Source organism: Amblyraja radiata, chromosome 18 (genome assembly GCF_010909765.2).
Source record: "Amblyraja radiata isolate CabotCenter1 chromosome 18, sAmbRad1.1.pri, whole genome shotgun sequence".
Classification (NCBI taxonomy): domain Eukaryota; kingdom Metazoa; phylum Chordata; class Chondrichthyes; order Rajiformes; family Rajidae; genus Amblyraja; species Amblyraja radiata.
The window spans coordinates 39,491,976-39,513,318 of NC_045973.1; the positions used below are offsets into that span (position 1 = coordinate 39,491,976).

A 21,343-nucleotide genomic window follows, 5' to 3' on the forward strand; every position below is an offset into this window, starting at 1 on the left:
CCCCTGGCAACTTTAATAGCACATAACAATGTTATCTATATAATTAAAAGTCTCATCTTGACCACTTCCTGTCTGTGCTCTATATTGATTTTAGAAAAAACGCTACTCTATATCGCTATGATTTTTCCCATCTCACTCACAGTCCTCCTCCGCTGAGGCAGCCCTGAGGATTTTTCCCATCAATGAAAAATAAAAAAGTTATGAGTGGTTAAAAAACCTTGAGATCAGCTGATTGATCCTCTCGCCTGCCAATCACTGCGATGAAGGTAATGCCCCTCCTGGGGGGTGGGGGGGGGGAGGGTGGGGGGCAGGACTATAAAACCCCGGATGCCTGGACGTGAGTCAGTCACCCTGCAAGATTGCGAGGGAGAGACCACAAATGTCATTCTAAGCTGTGAATCAACTGCACAGTGAGTCTGCAATGTGTTTGCAATAAATTATTTAATAGCCCTTAATGACAATGCCATGAGTTATTTGCCCTGCTGCCCTGCCTGTGCTTGAAAGTACAACACTTAATTGGAAATGAAATTAAGTAAATTGAAAATGCCATCAGTTGTTTGGCCTGCTGCCCTGCCTGTGCTTGAAACTGCAATGCTTTATTAGGTCCGACTGTGTTTGGAAGGAATAAATGCTTTATTGGGTCCGACAGTGTGTTTGGAAGGAATAAATGCTTTATTAGGTCCGACTGTGTTTAGTCCAAAAGTCCCGCTCATTTTGTGACTTCCGCTTAATGGACAGGTCACGCTGATTGCCTAATTTCCGGTAAGTGCATAGGTCACGCTGATTGCAGAAGTGCCGCTGACTGCGGTAGCCCCACAGTGGAGAGGCCGCGCTCAGCCATGTGAGTAGAATCATGAAAGTTTACTGTTATATATATGGTGTGTGAGTCAGTGTGTGTGTGTGTGTGTGTGTGTGTGTGTGTGTGTGTGTGTGTGTGTGTGTGTGTGTGTGTGTGTGTGTGTGTGTGTGTGTGTGTGTGTGTGTGTGTGTGTGTGTGTGTGTGTGTATATGTGTGTGTATGTGTGAGTGTGTGTGTGTGTGTGTGTGTGTGAGTGTATGCATGTGTGTGAGTGTATGTGTGTGTGTGAGTGCGTGTGTGTATGTGAGTGTATGTAGTTGTGTGAGTATATGTGTGTGGGTGGGGTGGAGGGTGTGTGTGACTGTGTGGATATGTGTGTGTGCGAGTGTATGTGTGTGTGAGTGTGTGAGTGTGTGTGTGAGTGTATGTGTATGTGTGTGAGTCTGTGTGTGTGTGTGTGTGTGTGTGTGTGTGAGTGTATGTGTATGTGTGTGAGTGTGTGCATGTGTGGTAGTGCGAGTGTGAGTGTGAGTGTGTGTGTGTGTGTGTGTATATTGGAATTGGTGGAGAGGTGGAGTATTGCGTTGGGGGACCAGCCCTCCCGTGTGAAGCTGGGACCCAACATAGCCTTAAGCTATTTACCATTAACAACCTTATCAAGCACTCTAAATGTTGAAATAATCAGCTGACTTACTTTAGTTTAGTATAGTTTAGAGATACATAGCGGGAACAGGCCCTTCCACCCACCGAGTCTGCACTGACCAGCAATCCCCGCACAGTAACACAATCCTACACAATCTAGGGACAATTTACATGTATACCAAGCCAATCGACCTACGAACCTCTATGTCTTTGGAGCGTGGGAGAAAACCGAAGCTCTCGGAGAAAACCCATGCAGGTCACGGGGAGAGCGTACAAACTCCGTACAGACAGCATCTGTAGTCGGGATTGAACCCGAGTCTCAGGCTCTGCAAGTGCTGTAAGGCAGTAACTCTACTGCTGCTCCACCGTGCCGCCCTTGGCCTCAATGGCTTTTTTGAGGCAGCAGTACAGATTTCTACTGCTCCTTGGATAAACACAGTGAAGCTATGCTCCAATTTTAAAGCCCTCTCTTTGTACAGAACTCTCCAACAGAGGAAATTGATTTTTCTTTTTAAAGTGTATGTTTCCCAGCCAGGAGCTTCCGACATGGAGCAGCATTTACAGATGACAAAGGCTGGGGAATTTTTAGCTGCAGCCTTCAGTTTCCATATGTTTATATTAACAGCACTTGTAATTCCCAAAGTCGTTTTTCTAAGGAAATGAGAATTAGGCCCCATATCTGCTAATACTCTTGAATGAGTCTTGCAAACTGATTTATTAAACAATGACCATAACAATTCTTGGATGAGTTGCCATTAGTTCCTGAATTTTAATAAACGGCACCATTATTAGAACGTAATAATGCATTAGATGACACTCCCCGCATCCATACACTGTGGGCGGCTTGATTGTAATCAGGTATAGTCTTTCCGATGACTGGCTAGCATGCGACCGAAAAGCTTTTCGCTGGACACATGACAATAATACACTAAACTAATAAACTAAACTAATTAGTTGACACATAAAAACTGAATAAACCATAGTGTTTTTATGGTTCTATAGACACTGCGTCCTTCTTACTATTTGGGAGGAAACTAACAAAACAAACAATAATGCTGGAGAAACTCAGCGGTTGCAGCAGCATCTATCCATAGATGCTGCTGCACCCGCTGAGTTTCTCCAGCATTTTTGTGCACCTTCGATTTTGCAGCATCTGCAGTTCCTTCTTAAAAACAAACAATAAAATGTGATGTCCCAAAGTAACTTAAATCCAGGCAGGCACTTTTCAATTACAACTGAAGTTACATTTTGAGACAAGATTCTAACTGTATAGGAAGCTTTAATGCCTTGTGATTAGCTGCTAAAGAGAAGGGGGGTCAACAAATCACAAACCAGTGTAGTTCTATTATTATCACATACCTGTTTTATAATATTGGAATGAACAGAGCCAGCAATGAGCATTTTTATCCAAAACCTATAGAGTTAATTTAAAAAAAAAGATATTTTAAGATTGGGATAACGATAATGTTTTGTACGTGGAAACATGAGCAGTTTTATTGCAAGTTATTCATTGATGCTTTGGCTTGCATTTTAGCGTTTTGCCAAGCTACGCGAGATGTTGCGATTAATGCATCCTTCAGTGAACCATTACATTTAGTCATCGTAGAAACATGGTGAAACATTTCTTCAGCACATACTTCCGTTCCTCTGTAATGCTGAGATAAATATTGCCACATGAAAACTAGTGTCATTCTAGACTTAAAACGGAATCAAGGTTTGCACCGCCAATTTAATTCAAATGATCTAAGCAGAGCAACGCAATTTATTCTGGTACAGTTTTTAGTACGCGGATGATTAACTGCATTCAACTTAATGTTGAAGTTTGAACCTTCAGACTGTTTTACAGGGTATTTGAAGGTACCTGGATAAAATAGGCAATGAATCATCCCACCCTGATAGTGATAAGGACAAATTCTTGGTCTTACCCCCTCAAGCAGTAGATAGTTATCACATCACTGCATGGGTTATAAACAGGTAAGGGACCAGCAATGGAGCTGGATCCTGACTAATGTATTCAGACTTTTGATCCTCTTTTTTCCTGTTGGGCAAATTCCTCTTCATTCCCACCTGCTTGCTTTATACATAGTCATTAATCACGTTCTTACAATGTTCTTACACTGGGCCTGTACTCGCTGGAGTTTAGAAGAATGAGGGGCGGGACCTCATTGAAGCGTACAGAATAGTGAAAGGCTTGGATAGAGTAAATGTGGAGAGGATGTTTCCATTAGTGGGAGAGTCGAGGACTAGAGGTCAAAGCTGCAGAAATAAAGGACGTTCTTTTAGGGAGGAGATGAGGAGAAATTTCTTTAGTCAGAGGTTGGTGAGTCTGTGGAATTCTTTGCCTATGAAAGCTTTGGAGGACAGGTCAATGGATATTTCTAAGGCAGAGATAGATAGATTATTGATTAGTACAGGTGTTAGTGGTTATGGGGAGAAGGCAGGAGAATGGCGTTAGGAGGGGGAGATAGATCAGCTATGATTGAATGGCAGAGTAAACTTGATGGGGCAAATTGCCTCATTCTACCCCTATCCCTTGTGACCTAAAATTGAACCAATCTTTATTTGGAAGAGAGCATTGAGGTAACATGGATCCAAAGATTATTTGATAAAAATCAATCTTGTTAAATTAAATTGTGGGCCTGGAAATGGAACCTCATAATGCAGTTTGTTCAACATTAGGCAAATGAATATGAACTGTTTGGGGAAGGGTCTTGAGCCAAAACGTCACCTGTCCATGTTCTCCAGAGATGCAGCCTGACCCACGGAGTTATTCCAACACTTTGCGTCTTGTTTAGTTTAGAGATACAGTGCAGGAACAGGCCCTTCAGCCCACCAAGTCCGCACCGACCAACATTCCCCGCACATTAACACTATCCTACATACACAAGGGACAATTTACATTTATACCAAGCCAATTAACCTGCAAACCTGTACGTCTTTGGAGGAAACTGAAGATCTCGGAGAAAACCCATGCAGGTCACATGGAGAATGTAAAAACTCCGTACAGACGGCACCCGTAGTCGGGATCGAACCCGGGTCCCTGGCGCTGTAAGGGCTGTAAGGCAGCAACTCTACCGTTGTGCCACCATGCTGCTCTTGTATCTGGGGTTCCTTATTTCTGAATATTAACGATATCTAGAATACAACTCCATTGCATTCTGCTAATCATCTTCTGCAGTGATTCCGCTTTGTGCAACTCAAATATATTTCTGTGGTTGCTACACAAAAGTCAAAAGGTCAAAGGTTATTTATTGGTCACATACACCTAGGTGTAGTGAAATGCTTCTTGCCAATGGATTACATCGATTCCTTGTCCAACCTTTCAGAGCATTGCGAGAAAATTCAGATCAGGTTCTTCTTAGATGATCGCTCTTGGGACACCCATTATTTAAAATTTCAGATTTGAAATCAGATCCCCTGTAAGACCTATCCCATTCTTACATTTGATCCTTGAAGCCAATTTGCCCAAAAGCCAAGGGCTGCATGGTGGCGCAGTGCTAGAGCTACTGCCTTAAGGCACCAGAGTCCCACGTTCGATCAATACCATGGGTACTATCTGTACGGAGTTTGGACGTTCTCTACGCATTTAGAATATTGTGTTCAGTTCTGGGCATCATGTTATAGGAAAGATATTGTCAAGCTTGAAAGGGTTTAGAATTGTTTTTCGAGGATGTTACCAGGACTAGAGGGTGTGAGCTATAGGAAGCGGTTCAATAGGCTGGGTCTCTATTCCATGGAGCGTAGGAGGATGAGGGGAGGTATACAACATCATGAGAGGAATAGATCGGGTAGATGCACAGACTCTTTTACCCAGAGGAAGGGGATCGAAGACCAGAGGACATAGGTTCAAGGTGAAGGGGAAACGATTTAATAGGAATCAGAGGGGTAACTTTTTCACACAAAGGGTGGTGGGTGTATGGAACAAGCTGCCAGAGGAGGTAGTTGAAGCTGGGACTATCCTATTGTTTAAGAAACAGTTGGACAGGTGCATGGATAGGACAGGTTTGGAGGGTTATGGGCCAAGTGCAGGCAAGTGGGACTAGTGTAGCTGGGACATTGTTGGCCGGTGTGGGCGAGTTGGGCCGAAGGGCCTGTTTCCACACTGTATCATTCTATGACTCTATGACCCTTGTGGTTTTTCTCCGAGATTTTCGCTTTCCCCCCCACACTCCAAAGTCGTACAGGTTTGTAGGTTAATTGACGTAATAAAACATAAAAACATAGTGCATGTATGGTATGTAAAGTGACTTTTTCCGCACTGTATCTCTACACTAAACTAAGCCTAACCATCTGATGACCAATGCTCTCATCTTCTTCATTGGTGCCAATAATATCTGGGCCACATTCCTTTGAGGCCACAAATTCCAAATTCCCTTCAGCTTTTTCCCTCAGCCATCCAATTGGCCCAGGTTAAACAATCTAAGCAGAAGATGGAGGCCTTAGTCACCAATATCCCAATCCCAGCCCCGGAAAACATGCCTCTCAACATAAATATCCCAGCAAATTTTGCCACCGCTTAAATCAATCACAATTTGGGTATTTGAAATGAAGAAATCGACTAAAATCAACACACAGGATCCCTTGTAGGGAAGAAACAAGCTTTGTCTCTAGTGTTATCTATGATCCTTCGGTTAAGGTTTCGAAAATACCAATAAAAGGTTTTTAAAAACTTTGGTGGGAAAACTGTTCATAATTAATAATTGAGTTTAATTGACATTATCATAACATTCAACTGTATTAGCTCCAGAGAACAATTACATTTCAGAAGGTGACTCTAAAAGAGAAGTCATAAGATCATAAATGGTAGGAGCAGAATTAGGCCATTCGGCCCATCAAGTGTACTCCGTCTTTCCATCATGGCTGATCTATCTCTCCCTCCTAACCCCATTCTCCTGCCTTCTCCCCATAACCCCTGACACCTGTACTAATCAAGTTATTAGCAAGGCGGGGTGGGAAATTGCAACCTTCACGTGGTCCGCCCTGTTTCGACGAATGCAATCAACCTGGCGTGCACAATCAAATAAGATCAAATAGAACAAGTTGGCCTGCAACGTTAGGCTGTGCATGCCATATGCAAGAAGAAGATTTGCAAGGCAATCCATTAGTTGTCAGCCTGGAGTCTGAGATGCCGTGCTAACAGACTGAGGTTTCATGGGTATAGAGAGGAAATAGAACAGTATTATTGTAACTTGATGGGCCGAATGGCCTAATTCTGCTTCTATCACATGATAACTGATGACCAGTCGAGCCATCCTTATAGTTGAGGGTCATAATCTAGATATAGTTGTTGGAGAGGGGGAAGCGTGGGTGGATGCGGGAAGGCAAGTAGGAACATCTTTGTTAAACCAGGGCCATTTCAAAGCGATTTTAACTCCACTCCTGCTCTCACTTCTGGAGCAGATCATGTTCCTGACCCACTCACCCAGGACTAGTGGATGCAAGAAGGAGGCTTTCGTTGTTTTGTTGAAGCTGACTGTTTTCATTCTGCGAATAAATTCAAAAAATGCCACCTAACTTTTGTGTGAATACAAGATGTTCAGCAAAGTTGAAAGACAAGCAACCTTGTCAAAGTATAGGCAGCATTCGAGCATTGTAATGAAACTGGAATGATTATAGAATTTGATCCAGCAGTTTGCACTCAGAAAGCCGGGATTTTAGTTTAGTTTATTTTAGTTTAATTTAGTTTAGTTTAGTTTAGTTCAGAGATACTGAGCAGAAACAGGCCCTTCGGCCCACCGAGTCCGCATCGACCAGCGATCCCCGCACACAAACACTATCCTCCACACACTAGGGGCAATTAACACATACACCAGGCCAATTAACCTACAAACCTGCACATCTTTGGAGTGTGGGAGGAAACCAAAGATCTTGGAGAAAACCCACACAGGTCACATGGAGAACGTACAAACTCCGTACAGACAGCATCCGTAGTCGGGATCGAACCCGGGTCTCCGACACTGCAAGTGCTGTAAGGCAGCAACTCTACCGCTGTGCCAACATGCCGCCCTCAAAACTAAATGATGCCAATTTAAACATTGGCATAATTATGTCCTGTCTTCTGGTGTTGAATGTCAAGCATTTCAACGTGGCTACTGAGCAAGCTGACCATCCCACTCGTTGACACATGCATCGTTTCGGTTGGTGATATTTACAAGAACTATGGAGATTTTAAATAACTCAGACTAGCCCACTGACCTGTCTCAAAGGACAATATGATGAAAGTCCTTTTATTTACAAAGGCAAAGCCCACGGTTGCCGGGCAGAATTCGTTATGTTGCTAATCATTTCAATAGACATGTCTGTGCGTTTCTATTCAAGGCATCTCCAGCTCTAATTGGAAAAGTGCCCATTCATCCCAGGCTGAGAGTTTGAAAATGAAATTAGAGCTTAATTGTGTTCGGAGGTGAATCGTACTGATTAGGAGGGATCATTGCACGGGTATATTTTAATTTGCAGTGATATGCAAGTTTATCATGAACCATCTGGCATATCCTCTCTGTGAATGAAGCAATTTAAGTGTCAAAGGGGCCCAGCAAGCCTCTCATGAATATTTAAATTCATGTATATTGATGCAAATGAGGGAGCACAGCACATTTTATGTATTGTTCCCACTATTGCCAAAGACTGGGAAAGTGGGATAACAGTTAGGCCAGACCCTTCCCTGGCCGTGAAAAGCACCCGTTGAACAAAAAGCACTTTGTAACCATTAGTTGGTGAGCCACTGACGACTATTTTCATTGGTTTAGCTTAGTTTAGTTTAGAGGTACGGCGCGGAAACTGGCCCTTCAGCCCACCGAGTCCGCACATTAACACAAGCCTACACACACCAGGGACAATTTACACAAGCCTACACACACCAGGGACAATTTACACAAGCCTACACACACCAGGGACAATTTACACAAGCCTACACACACCAGGGACAATTTACACAAGCCTACACACACCAGGGACAATTTACACGTATACAAAGTATACAAACCCAAGCCAATTAATTTAGAAACCTGTACGTCTTTGGAGTGTGGGAGGAAGCTGCAGATCTCGAACATACAAACTCCATACAGACAGCACCCGTAGTCGGGATCGAACCTGGGTCTCCGGCGCTGCAAGCGCTGTAAGGCAGCAACTCTACCGCTGCGCCACCGTGCCGCCATTTCCCTGGCGTGTTTCACCTTCCATTGTGCCACTTCCCCTAATGGTACTTGGCTTGCCTGGCGCCAGTCCTCAGAAAATTATATATTTAAAACAAAGTGTAAAGAATCTGTGGAAAAATTAACATAAACATCCACTACAGCAGATTTTGGTCTCCAGCAAAGGCCGCTAAATCCTCGATGTTAGGCTGCAGTGCGGATGGAGATACCAAACGGTAGGAGATTAGTAAAAGTTTCCCCCAACCCCCCACATAAAACAAGGTAGAGAACTCTAAAATCAAACATTTAACACATACTAATAAAACACAAAGAAGTAAGGGTCAGACAGACGGTTGACGAGGCAGCCATTGCTGAACACACAGCCATTTTTATTGTGTTTGTGTGTTCTTTATCATTGTACCGCTGCTGACAAATTCATTTCACTTGCACTTTATGTGCAATGTGACGAATAAAACTGATTGATTGATTGATCTAATAAAGATCACTTTGTTTGACAACACGTGTCTCGCGATAACAGAATCATTCAGAATTGCGAGAAGGAATTCTAGACTGAGCTGGAGTCTCTTACCATATGACAGGTGGGACTAGTGTAGATGGGGTATCTTGGCCAGCATGGGCAAGTTGGGCTGAACGGCCTGTTTCAGCGCTGTATGACTCTATGACACTTGATCAGTCAGCATCTTAGGAAAGAGAAACACAGTTAACATTTCAAAATGACAATCCTTTATCAAAACGTTTAAGTGATATTCCTTGGCTGTAACAACATTCCAGCACAGGTTAAAAAATGTATCTTAAAATTGTAACTGTAAGGAAGTGCAGATGCTGGTTTACAAAAAAAGACAGAGTGCTGGAGCAACCATGAGTCAGGCAGCATCTCTGCAGACCATGGATAGGCAATGTTTCGGGTCCCTTCTTCTGACCGGTTGGCGTGGGGAGAGGGGAATGGGGGAGGGGAAGGGGAAAGGGGAGTGGGGAATGGAGGGGGGGGGGGGGGGGAGAGAGACCTTAACAGAGACGAGGTGAGGACAATGTTTGGAAAATGACAGGTGGATACAGGTGAAGGGGGGTTTTCATTGGCAGATGGTTGGACAAAGCCTAGAGATAAAAAGACAAATAGTGGAGATATGAGGATAGAGGATGCGCAAAATGTGAAGCCGGAGGAAGGATATAGGTGGAAGGGCATCAAGGAAGGGGAGAAATCTGTTTGCAAACATAAACATCTATTAGTTTTATGGAGTTCCACAATATACTGTTTAAATCTTCAGTTCAAAATTATGTAGCAAATGCTTACTCCTTAGTTTAATGATTTGGCTGTATGATATGTCAAAAGCTCTCTAATCTCACATTACTCCTTGTTTGGAGAGCATGGTCATACTTGGCCTGCCGCACAGCTTTGTGCAAACCTTCTGACTGATTGACAGCAATTCTTTCCATGAAATGAATAAGAACAAGGTCGCAGTTCTGGAAAGTGCATTGACTAATGTTAGGAGGAAGTAACCATAGTGTTATGCGACATAATGCCATTTTGTGAAACGTCATGGAGGCGTGACTATTTGCCTGAGCAATTGAACACACATCAGGCCAAAAATAAGGACACCAGCTCCATCCAAGCTCACATGATGTTATTGAAAATTAATAGAAGGGGTGGCATGGTCGTGCAGCGGTAGAGTTGCTGCTTTACACGGCCAGAGACCCAGGTTTGCTCCTGACTGCGGGTGCTGTCTGTACGGAGTTTGTATGTTCTTCCCATGACCTGCATGGGTTTTCTCCGGGTGCTCCGGTTTCCTCCCACATTCCAAAGACGTAGAGCTTTGTAGGTTAATTAGCCTAGATTGTAAATTGTCCCTAGTGTGTGTAGGATAGTGCTAGTGTGCAGATCGTTGATCGGCATGGACTCAGTGGGCCGAAGGGCCTGACTCTGCGCTGTATCTCTAAACTAAGCATGGATTTCTGACTGCTGGAAGCAAATTGTTACTGGGAGGGGCTCTGGCTGGTGAGATGGCATGAACAACAGTGTAGTCACTGCACCATGGACTGTCTCACTGTAAAATGATGGAGGTTGTGACAGAAAATTGTGCATAACTTAAGTTGAAAACACGCATGTCTGACTTATGGAGTTTACTTGGTGCCGTTGTTTACCCCAACCACAATCTCTGCCTTACGAGGGATAAGACATGCTTAAAGAAGCAAGCTGAAGTTCCACAGATGCACCCACTGACGCAGTTTATCTGAGTAAAGAGTTCTTGGATTGGACTTTACACTATTTACAATGAGGCTGTTTAACGTGAGATTATTATAAAGAGACAAAGGAATTGAGATCGATTTTTCTGAGTTACGCACTATGATTTGTTTTATTCATCCAGGTCTTTTAAGATAATATATCAAGTGCATTAACTGTACTCATTAATCCTTAATCAGTCTTTCAAGCAAGCCAAGTCCCCTTCAATATCACCAAATATATTACTTAACAGAAATTTAAAGTTAGCTTCTACTTGGCTTAGCACTCAGCCAAAATAAATAAGGAAGTTAATGGTTTCACCGTTTAGTTTAGTTTAGTTTAGAGATACAGTGCGGAAACAGGCCCTTCGGCCCACCGAGTCCAAGCCGACCAGTGATCCCCGCATATTAACACTATCCTACACACGCCAGCGACAATTTACTCTCCAAGAGTTTTTTATTGTCATATGTCGCGGATGGGACAATGTAATTCTTACTTGCTGCAGTACAACAGAATATGTGAATATGTAAACATGATACATAACAGGGAGTGTGAAAAACAAAGATTAAAAAAAATACAAAGCCAATTAACCTACAAACCTGTAAAGCTTCGGGGTGTGGGAGTAAACCGAAGATCTCGGAGAAAACCCACGCAGGTCAAGGGGAGAAGGTACAAAATCTGTACAGACAGCACCTGTAGTCAGGATCAAACCTGGGTCTCTGATGCTGTAAAGCAGCAATGCTACCGCTGCACCACCGTGCCGCCCATTCTAATTGATAATTGATTGATATAATTTAATTGCCACACAACCAAGGTCGGTGGTATTTGGGTTGCCAGCAGCGGTACAGTAATAAAGAACACAACCACAATAAAAATGTTACACAAACATCCACCACAGCATTCATCACTGTGGTGGAAGGCACAGAGCTTGGCCAGTCCTCCTCCATTTTCCCCCGTGGTCGGGCCACCACCCTACACAGCCGTTGCTGCGGGCGTTCAGATGGTAAGGGACAAAGTCAAGGTGAGTCCAGGATCGGCTCTTCCCAACCAGAGACCGTGGCTTCAGGCTGGTGTAGGCCGCAGGCCGGCGGTCAAAGTTTTAAAGTACCTGCCGTGCCGCAGCCGGAAGCACCGCAGTCTGCAGGGCCGGCGGTCGAAGCTCCCCTCCAGGGGAGATGGTAAGTCCATGCCGCACCCGCGGTAGAAGACGGCCGCGGGCCGGCGGTGGAAGCTTCTTCTTCCCCCCGGGTCCTCCACGAGGGATCCCGGGCTGTAGACGCCGCACCAGCTGGAGCTCTGCAGACTGCGGCTTCAGGCTGCCGGCTGCCGGCTGCCGCGGGCTATTACTTTTCAATAAAAATCATATGAGCTTGGATATAGCTGGTGTCCTCATTTTTGTCCTGGTGTGTGTTTCTGTCTCCTTTCGTGGTCAGGATGATGGAGGTGAATTCCCGCAGGAGATAGAAGGGGCAACACTTCACCGCGGGTGCTGTCTGTACAGAGTTTGCACGTTCTCCCCATGATCTGTGTGGGTTTTCTCCGAGATCTTCGTTTTCCTCCCGCACTCCAAAGACGTACAGGTTTGTAGGTTAATTGGCTTGGTATAAATGTGTCATCCTCGATAATAATCAGCACGGGAGCACCTCAAGGCTGTGTGCTCAGCCCCCTGCTGTACTCACTCTATACTCATGACTGCATAGCCGGACATAGTGCGAACTCCATCATCAAGTTCGCCGGCAACACCACTGTTGTGGGACGTATCACTGATGGGGGCAAGTCAGAGTATAGAAGTGAGATCGACCGATTGACCAAATGGTGCCAGCACAGTAACCTGACTCTCAACACCAGCAAAACTAAGGAACTGATTGTGGACTTTGGAAGGAGTAGAATGGGGACCCACAGTCCTGTTTATATCAACGGGTCAATGGTGAAAAGGGTCAAGAACTTTAAATTCCTGGGCATGCATATTTCTGAAGATCTCGCCTGGTCCCAGAACACTGATGCAATTATAAAGAAAGCACATCAGTGCCTCTACTTCCTGAGAAGACTACGGAGAGTCGGTATGTCAAAGAGGACTCTCTCAAACTTCTGCAGGTGCACAGTAGAGAGCATGCTGACCAGTTGCATCATGGCTTGGTTCTGAAATCTGGAGCCTGAAATCTGAAACATCCAGGTTCAGGAACAGCTGCTTCCCCACAGCCATCAGACTATTAAACACAACTTCAAACAAACTGAACTATAACAGCCTATTGCACTTTATCTGTGTATTTATGTGTGTATATATATATATATATATATATATATATATATATATTCTATGGTATATGGACACACTGAACCGTCTGTATTTATGCCTACAATATTCTGTTGTGCTGCAGCAAGCAAGAATGTCATTGTCCTATCTGGAACACATGACAATAAACTCTCTTGACTTGACTTGACTTAAATGTAAATTGGCCCTAGGGTGTGTAAGATAGTGTGAATGTGTGGGGATCGCTGAATGGTGTGGACTCGATGGGCCGAAGGGCCTGTCTCCACACTGTTTCTCTAAACTAAACATAAACTAAACCTGCAAACCAACCAAACCGACCCATCCCTCCTTCTTCAGCGTAATAGCCACCAGCTGACCTCTTACACAAGGTCTACCCAAACACATCATCTCGGGCCACCTATGACCAACCATGCAATATGCACCCTTGATCTCTCCCGTCTTTTCTGCAAAGTCGATCCATCCATTAGCCACCATCACAGTCTGGCCCCACAGCTCAATGTACAGCTCCTCTGGGAAGCCGATAACTCTGGATGTCCCAGCAACTTAAACACCCATCAACACCCAGGAGATACTAGGACCAATAAGCTTGTCATGATCTAGTCATGTAAGCCCTACACAAGCTACAGGATAGTTTTCCAGGTGTTGCTAGACCCTATGAAGTCCCTTGGTGCATATTGGAGGAGGTATTCTTGGTTTTTCATCCCCAGACAGTGGCTATTTCAGTCAATGTGATTATTTGGGATTTTGAATCATGAAAACACATGACCCAGCCAAACGAAACACTTCTTTTCAAGTCTGCTTCTGAACAGCCACTTTGTTCTTTGGTTAGATTGTCATTATTTTATCTGCTCAGCTGATCCAAGAATCTCACAAAAAGCATTTGATGTTGAAATTGCCAAGTTCCTTCTTTGTAGCCTGTGCCAAGACTACGATCCAATGCCCTGCGATAGAGCAGATAAGATATTGACTATTGTAAAGTTAAGTCTTTGTTCTAAAGGATAGTCTAGAATTGTTGAAGATGCTATCCACTTTACTAAAAGCATTTACTGCTCGCCCAACTGTACCGATAAGTCTCTTCCAATGTTAATATTACTGCATATTGTACCAAATAAGTGAAGCAGGCTACATTGTTCTGTTCCTTGACTCAGGTTGATCTTAGAAGTGATTTGCTCAATAAGCCTCTAACTTTTATGGTCTTTCATTCCTTGTACATGATCAACCGACCAACTGGCGACATTTTATTTTAAGTGTTGCTTCTTACTTTACCACCCCCCCCCCCCCCCCTACACACACGCAGTTCCACAAGGGGAATTTTAACCCTAATGGGCCTGTCCCACTTAGGCAATTTTTTACGCGACTACAGGCAACTAGGCTGTCGCCACATGGTCGCAGGGGTGTCGCCTGTATGGTCTCCTCAGTTGCCCATTTTTCTGGTCATCGCTGGATTTTCAAATATTAAAAGCTTTTCGGTGACAGTCGGCGCCCGTGGGCTTGACGCCCATGATCGTAGCCTGAAGTAGGTGCTGTCGCCAGGATGACATAGGTGCTGTCGCCAGGATGACGTAGTTTGTCGCCGGTGCTGGCGTCGGTGAATTCCATTGGCGACTACCTACGTCAACCAACGTCAACCGGCGACAGGTACCGGCGACTGAATTGTCTTAAGTTGTCTTCAGTTGTCGCCGACAGCATCATACCTTGTCGTAGATTGTCGAGGGTGGACATAGGTTGTCATAGGTATGGTCGTCGGTGGACGTCCTAATGGGTCACCGGTTGTCGGCACCTTGCTGTAGCTTGACGTCGACTGGGTGGTAGGTTGTCGTATACATTGTCATGGATGGGTCCAGTCGCCGGTTTTTCAGCAACCTGCTACGACTATGACAGTTGCCGGCAGTCACCAAAAATATTGCCTAAGTGGGACAGACCCACAAGTTTAATTTAGAGATACATACATACATAGATACATAGAAAATAGGTGCAGGAGTAGGCCAATCGGCCCTTCGAGCCTGCACCGCCATTCAATATGATCATGGCTGATCATCCAACTCAGTATCCCGTACCTGCCTTCTCTCCATACCCCCTGATCCCTTTAGCCACAAGGGCCACATCTAACTCCCTCTTAAATATAGCCAATGAACTGGCCTCAACTACCCTCTGTGGCAGAGAGTTCCAGAGATTCACCACTCTCTGTGTGAAAAATGTTTTTCTCATCTCGGTCTTAAAGGATTTCCCCCTTATCCTTAAGCTGTGACCCCTTGTCCTGGACTTCCCCAACATCGGGAACAATCTTCCTGCATCTAGCCTGTCCAACCCCTTAAGAATTTTGTACGTTTCAATAAGATCCCCCCTCAATCTCCTAAATTCTAGCAAGTATAAGCCGAGTCTATCCAGTCTTTCTTCATATGAAAGTCATGACATCCCAGGAATCAGTCTGGTGAACCTTCTCTGCACTCCCTCTATGGCAATAATGTCCTTTCTCAGATTTGGAGACCAAAACTGTACGCAATACTCCAGGTGTGGTCTCACCAAGACCCTGTACAACTGCAGTAGAACCTCCCTGCTCCTATACTCAAATCCTTTTGCTATGAAAGCTAACATACCATTCGCTTTCTTCACTGCCTGCTGCACCTGCATGCCTACTTTCAATGACTGGTGTACCATGACACCCAGGTCTCGTTGCATCTCCCCTTTTCCTAATCGGCCACCATTTAGATAATAGTCTGCTTCCCTGTTTTTGCCACCAAAATGGATAACCTCACATTTATCCACATTATACTGCATCTGCCAAACATTTGCCCACTCATCCAGCCTATCCAAGTCACCTTGCAGTCTCCTAGAATCCTCCTCACAGCTAACACTGCCCCCCAGCTTAGTGTCATCCGCAAACTTGGAGATGTTGCCTTCAATTCCCTCATCCAGATCATTAATATATATTGTAAATAGCTGGGGTCCCAGCACTGAGCCTTGCGGTACCCCACTAGTCACTGCCTGCCATTGTGAAAAGGATCCGTTTACTCCTACTCTTTGCTTCCTGTTTGCCAGCCAGTTCTCTATCCACATCAATACTGAACCCCCAATACCGTGTGCTTTAAGTTTGTATACTAATCTCTTATGTGGGACCTTGTCAAAAGCCTTCTGAAAGTCCAGATACAACACATCCACTGGTTCTCCCCTAACCACTCTACTGGTTACATCCTCGAAAAATTCTATAAGATTCGTCAGACATGATTTACCTTTCGTAAATCCATGCTGACTTTGTCCAATGATTTCACACTTTCCAAATGTGCTGCTATCCCATCTTTAATAACTGACTCTAGCAGTTTCCCCACTACCGATGTTAGACTAACTGGTCTGTAATTCCCCGTTTTCTCACTCCCTCCCTTCATAAAAAGTGGGGTTATGTTAGCTACCCTCCAATCCTCAGGAACTACTCCAGAATCTAAAGAGTTTTGAAAAATTATCACTAATGCATCCACTATTTCTGGATCTATTTCTTACAGGTCAAGTGATCCAGGATAATGTTGGTAATTGCATATAGAGTTATTTAATCTTTAGCTTGCACTCAGTATTCTAAAATGCCACATTTAATGTTACTTAAAGTAAACCCAGAGAACAGTTATAACAGAAAACCAAACCTTTGTTAGGTTCTGATGGGACAATGGCCTCTTGGAGTTATTTTCATTTCATCATACATTTGTCTGAACCCTAACTCTGAACTTGAGGTCAGGAGTAGTTGTGCAACACACAACATAGAGCAGTACTGCACAGAAACGGGCCTGTACACTGCGAATGGCTTGATTGTAATCATGTATTGTCTTTACACTGACTGGTTAGCACGCAACAAAAGCTTTTCACTGTACCTCAGTACAGGTGACAATAAACTAAACTAAAGTAAACAATGTCTGTGCTGAAATTGATGCCAAGTTAAACTAATCTCCTCTGCCTACACATGCTCCATACCCACCCATTCCCTGCATATACACATGCATATTTAAGATCCTCTTAAATGCCACTGATCTGTCAGGCACCACTATGCCTGACAGTGCATTCCAACACACTACTCTCTGTGGAAAACATATCTCGCCCATCGCCTTTAAACATTGCCCCTCGCATCATAAAACAAGTCCTCCAGTCTTTGACATTTCCAGCCTTGGAAAAAAGTTCAGTCTATTCTAGATATGCCTCTTATAACTTGTCTAGATATTTCGATCAGGTCTCCTTTCAGCCTTCGATGCTGCAGTGAAAACAATTATTTGGTTAGTTGGCTTTTAGGCGTCCTGCCCTTTCAGTTAGTTTGCATTTAGGTGTCCCACCCTTTCCGTTAGTTGGCATTTCGCCTTTGTTTCCATTCGGTTATTTGGTGTTTCGGCTTCGTTTCCATTCGGTTATTTGGCTTCCACTTCTTTGCTTCGGCTTCTCGTCCGTCGGCGCCACGTCCGGGTACCAGAAAGACAATACATGATTACAATCGAGCCACTTACAATGTAGAGATCCATGATAAGGGAATAATGTTCAGTGCAAGGTAAAGCCAGTAAAGTCTGATCAAAGTTAGTCACCAATGAGGTAGAAGGCAGCTCAGGATTGCTCTCTCGTTGTGGTAGGTTGATTCAGTTGCCTGATAGCAGCTGGGAAGAAACTGTCCCTGAATCTGGAGGTTCACACTTCTATATCTTTTGCCTGATGGGAGAGGGGAGAAGAGGGAGTGGCCAGGGTGCGACTCGTCCTTGACTATGCTGCTGCCCTTGCCGAGGCAGCGTGAGGTATAAATGGAGTCAATAGAAGGGAGGTTGGTTTGTGCGATGGTCTGGACTGCACCCACAATTCACTGTAATTTCTTACGGTCCTGGATGGAACTGTTCCTAAACCAAGCTCTGATGAACCATGATAAAATACTTTCTATGGAGCATCTGTAGAGGTTGGTGAGAGTTGTCGGGGACATGCCGAACTTCCTAAGTTTTCTAAGGAAGTAGAGGCGTTGGTGTGCTTTCTTGGCAATTGCTTCAGTATGGGTGGGCTAACAGTTATTGGTGATATTGACTCCTTGGAATTTGAAGTTTTCAACCATCTCAACGTTGGCACCGTCAATGCACACTGGGGTATGTGTACCGCTTCCCTTCCCAGATAGGTTTTTAGGCTAAATTTAAAGGAGTCGATGGAGGGGGCAGTTCTGATGGGGAGGGGGATGCTGTTCCACAGTCTAGGAGCTGCAACCACAAAGGCGCGGTCGCCCCTGAGCTTATGCCTAGACCGTAGGACATTCAGCAGCCCCAAGTCGGCCGAACTGAGGGACCTGGAGGTGGTGTAGTGGGTGAGAAGACTTTTAATGTAGGTGGGTGCAAGCCCATTGAGGGCTTTGTAGACAAAGAGGAGGATCTTGAAATTTATTCAGAACCGCACAGTATATTGTAAATAGCTGCGGTCCCAGCACCGAGCCTTGTGGTACCCCACTAGTTACTGCCTGCCTGAAAGGGACCCGTTAATCCCTACTCTTTATTTCCTGTCTGCCAACCAATTTTCCTTCCACGTCAGTACCCTACCCCCTACTATTATCGACTGTTATTGTATGTGTATGCATGTGTGCGTGTATGTATGTAAGTATATACATATATACTGTATATATATATACACACATCCATATATATATATATATATATGTGTGTGTGTGGGTGTGTGTGTGTGTGTGGGTGTGTGTGTGTGTGTGTGTGTGTGTGTGTGTGTGTGTGTGTGTGTGTGTGTGTGTGTGTGTGTGTGTGTGTGTGTGTGTATGTATATATGTAAATATATATATATATATATATGTGTGAGTGTATATATATGTATATGTATATGTGTGTGTGTGTATGTGTGTATATATATATATACATACACACTGAAATGAAATTCTTGTTTATTACATTGTTTACAGTGTACTAGGTTTACATATTCTGTTGTGCTGCTGCAAGTAAGAATTATATTATTGATTTTCTTGTTTTCAAACACTTCTTGCTTTCTTGTCTAGATCTGAGAGAATAAGTTCATTAGTCCGAAACGGTTCAATAGACCAGTGACAGACTATTATTATTATTATTGCACTAGATTTGTTTATTTATTGAGTATGCGTGCATGTGTATATATACACACCAAACTTTTTTTTTCCGTTATGTACTATGTGTACATATTCTGTTGTGCTGCACAAGCAATAATTTCATTGTTCTATCTGGGACACATGACAATAAAACACTCTTGACTCTTGACAATAATACCTATGCTTGCACGAATTCCTTCCTAATTTGCCCTCTTTCCCTTAGAACTTACAGTTAGAACAACACTTCTGTGATGCAACATGCAATTTGAAGTTGAGATATTACATTGAGCATGGAGCAGTAAAGCATGAACCCATGATGTAAGTGGCGTACATGATGCAAAGTACAACTCATCACTCCTGCCTGCATGTGATCCATATCTCCAACCAGGATGGCCGAGTGGTTAAGGCGTTGGACTGAAGATCCAATGGACATATGTCCGCATGGGTTCAAAGCCCACACCTGGTATTAGATTTTATCCCAGGAATGAGTAGGTTAACCAAATGATGAGCGTTTGTCGGCACTGAGCCTGGACTCACTGGAGTATAGAAGAATGAGGGGGGACCTCAGTGAAACATACAGAATAGTGAAAGGCTTGGATAGAGTGGATGTGGAGAGGAAGTTTCCTCTTGTGGGAGAGTCGAGGACTAGAGGTCAGACTCAGAATTAAAGGATGTTCTTTTAGGAAGGAGATGAGGAGAAATTTCATTAGGCAGAGGGTGGTGAAACTTAGAAGGCTGTGGAGGCCATTTCAGTGGATATTTTTTAAGGCAGAGATAGATTCTTGATTAGTGCAGGTGTCAGGAGTTATGGGGAGAAGGCAGGAGAATGGGGATTGGAGGGAGAGATAGGTCATATGTTTCAATGAGGTCCCCCCCCTCATTCTTCTAAACTCTAGCGAGTAAAGGCCCAGTGCTGACAAACGGTCTTCGTAGGTTAATCTACTCATTCCTGGGATCACTCTTGTAAACCTTTTCCAGAGCCAGCACATTCGTCCTCAGATATGGTGCCCAAATGTGCTCACAATATTCCATATGCGGCGTGACCAGCGCTCTTCCACCACTACCGTCTGTCATGTGAATAAGTCAGTTCTGAACCAAACGGACACTACACTGGGGATCCAACGCGTCATCATCTTCTGGATCAGCTTCCCACAAGAGACTTTATCAAATGTTAGACCAAGTTGTTGATTTTCTCATCTTCCAACTGAACCTTCTGCAAGTTTTTCTTCCGCTTTGGAACCCATTCAAAGTAACGCTGCACGAGGCTCCCGGTGGCTGACATATGATGAAAAAATGGGTGGACTGGGCTTGTATTCACTGGAATTTAGATGGTTGAGAGGGGACCTTATTGAAACATATAAAGTTCTTAAGGGATTGGACAGGCTAGATGCAGGAAAATATGTTCCCGATGTTGGGGAGTCCTGAACTAGATGTCGCAGTTTAAGAATAAGGGGTAGACCATTTAGGACTGAGATGAGGAAAAAAGTTTTCACACAGTGAGTTGTAAATCTGTGGAATTCTCTGCCAAGGAAGGCAGTGGAGGCCAATTCACTGGATGTATTCAAGAGAGAGTTAGATATAGCTCTTAGGGCTAATGGAATCAAGGGATATGGGGAGAATGCAGGAACAGGTTACTGATTTTGGATGATCAGCCATGCTCATATTGAATGGCGGTGCTGGTTCGAAGGACCGAGTGGCCTACTCCTGCACCTATTTTTCTATATTTCTGTTCCACCTATGAAGCCCAGTTTTACATCATCAATACCTGTCAACCCCTCCTCCCCAACCCATTCTTCAGCCCCATCTCTAAATTCCCAAATGGCTCACCTGACATCTAGCGCCGGATGAACAGAATTGTACTTCAACTAAACATTAGGAAGATCAAAGCCAACAACTTGGGTCTCCATCCATCACATGGTCTGGTATTAGCCCCACCCTGGTCTTGTAACCTTGGTGTCATATTTGACCCCAATGTGAACTTCAGGCCCCGTAAACATTTAACCACCGAGACCATATATTTCCACCTGTAATGTGGTCTGACTGCCCCTGCCCCAGGACATTTGTTTCTGAAACGCTCAACCTTGCCTTTGTTATCTGTAAACTTCATTTTATTATACCACCACACACCTTGCCAAACTTCCCATGAAGCTGCAGCCATGCAAGAGGCTGTTGCCCATGTTGTAACTTGTATTATCTCATT

The 21,343-nt window shown here is 44.1% G+C and overlaps 1 non-coding gene across 1 annotated transcript; it reads left to right on the forward strand.

Moving 5' to 3' along the window:
- The first annotated feature begins 19,526 nt into the window (after positions 1-19,526).
- Positions 19,527-19,609, forward strand: trnaf-gaa. Its single transcript has one exon. It is a non-coding gene; the product is annotated as a tRNA-Phe (tRNA).
- The last annotated feature ends 1,734 nt before the right edge of the window (positions 19,610-21,343 follow it).